We start from the raw sequence: 2,606 nt of genomic DNA on the forward strand, positions 1-2,606 counted from the left end.
AAGCATTTGTGATGATCATTTTTCTTTTTGTGATAGTTATTTGTGTGTGTCACCCTGAGCTGAAACACCTCAATGGGAGGAACAAGATTTTATTCATTTTGCATCCCCAGAAACTGACAAGGTGTTAACAATTAATAAGCATCTCATGATGTTTGATTGAATTACATGAAATAACATGGGTTATATCAGATAGAAATTGTTGTTCAGTTTGTTCGTTGGTTTCCTTGAAGTACTTTGCTCAAAAGATTCCAACTCTAAGGAACTGAGATCTTACCCTGTACCACACTCCAAGGGGGATGTATGATGTACTGAATATCTCGCCAGATTTTAGATGCTATAAGGCAAGCTAGCTATCTAATAATTAATTAAAGTAAGTTCTTCCATAAACATTTTGTTTCAAAACTCCCCCCACTTATTCATTGCCTCACTGAGCAACTCCCCCATGCATTATCAGCTAATAACATATAAGCACCTAATACATAATATGCGTTTTCAGCAACTAGAAATACAGTGCTCAGTAAGAGTATAGAACCGACCTCATAAAAAGAAATGTAGGAGCATATTAAGAGAAGAGTTTACCTTTTAATTTCTAAAAACTAAAATATGGGAAAGAGCATTTTAGTGGAAAATATTCACCCAGAATATGCCCTGGGTAGGCAAGGAGAATTTTTAATTATAGATAAAATGTTTTGATTAGGTTATTTCAATTGAGCTGTGGCCACCTCATTCAAGGTAAATCTTAATCCTCTTAACAAGAATTCTTTTTAGGAAGATAAAAGACAGAAAGAGAGTCAGAAGCAAAAAGAGATGATTTTAAGAGAAGTTTACATAAAAATCCTCAGAAGCTGAGAGGAAGCCACTGAAGCCAGAAGCTGGAAGCAATGAAACCCGGAAGAGAAGGGCCAGCAAACAGCACCATGTGCCTTCCTATGTGACATAGGAGTCCCAGGTGCTGGTAGTCCATTTTCAGAGTCCAACTATCATCTTGTTGATGCCTTGAGTTGGACATTTTCACAGCCTAAGAACTGTAAATTGTAAGCTAATAAATCCCCATTGTAAAAGTCAACCTATTTCTGGAATACGCATTCTGACAGCTTAGCAAACCTAAGCACTCCCCAATTTACTTCTCCTCAGATCCTACTGACTAGACTTAGTTGCATGTCCATACTTGAACCAATTCCTGGAAATGGAATGAACCCACCATGATTGTTTAACACCAATCCTAATTCATTGTGTAAAACAATCAGATCCCTGGCATCTACAGAGGATGTCACCTACCCTGAGCTCATGGGAAAATGACACTAGCACAAAATCAAACTTCTACCTGCATTAAAAAGTGATGGGATAGCATTAGCATAGGCAAACAACACTGTCACAGCAGAATAAAAGAACACATTTGGAAGGGGAAAAGGTTAAGTCACAAATGAAGTACCTTTTGTATTAGAATATAAGCCAGTCTCCCAAGGATTGAAAAAAAATCACTGTATTAGTCAGGGTTCTCCAGAGAAATAGAGTCGACAGGAGATATCTGTAAGTATGAGATTTATAAAAATGTCTCATGCAATTGTGGAAATGCAAGAGTCCAAAATCCATAGGGCAGGCTGTGAAGCTGGCAGCTCCAATGAAGTGTCTCTTCAAACTCCATAGGAGAGGTTCACTGAAGAAGAAAATTGTCTCTTCTCCCTCAAAAATCTTCAACTGATTGGATTATCTCTTCTGAGGGAGATGCTCCCTTGGTTGATTGTAGATGTAATCAGCCACAGATGCAATCCACTGCCTGATGATTTAATAAACTAGCCTTCTGGTTAATCAACCAGCCATGAAATATCCTTGCTGTAATAGTTAGGCCAGTGCTTGCCTGACCAGACAAATGGGCACCATTGCCTGATCAAGTTGACGCCAGAATCTAACTATCATTAAATGTGTTTGATTTCAGGAAGATTTTCAAAAGCCTAGCTAGGAAATTCATTTATTCAACAAAATTAATGAGAATTTTGTACCCATGAGTCACCATTAAGGTTCTGTGATGGTTTGGAACTGCATGTACCCCAGAAAAAAATCTCCTTAAGTTATTCCATTCCTGTGGGTATGTACCCATTATTAGTAGGACCTTTTGATGAGGCTACTTCAGTTAACATGTGATCCACCTCATTCAGGATGGGTCTTAATACTATTACTGGAGTCATTCCTAAGAGAATTAAATTCAGACAGAAAGAGAAAAATTCATGGATGCAAGAAGATGAAAGCAATGAAACCCAAAAGAGAAGGGAGAGACCAGCAGGCACCCGCTATGTGCCTTGCCATGTAACAGAGGCGCAATCATTGCCAACAGTCGGTCTTCAGGAAGAAAGCATTGCCTAGACGATGTCTTGGTTTGTGCATTTTCCTGGTCTAAAAACCATCAGTAAACAAATTCCCATTGTTTAAGCAGAGAAATTTCATGGTATTTGCTTTGAGGAGCCTAGAAAACTGAAACAGTCTGAAGTAAATTTCTCAAATCTAAATAACATCTTTCCTGTGTACAAGATCTCCAAAATATCATAAAAACCTTTATTTTAAAAAATAAATTCTGATTTCTGAATACATTCTTAATAGTAGAAAAGAAT

This window comes from Tamandua tetradactyla, chromosome 10 (assembly GCF_023851605.1).
Source record: "Tamandua tetradactyla isolate mTamTet1 chromosome 10, mTamTet1.pri, whole genome shotgun sequence".
NCBI lineage: Eukaryota > Metazoa > Chordata > Mammalia > Pilosa > Myrmecophagidae > Tamandua > Tamandua tetradactyla.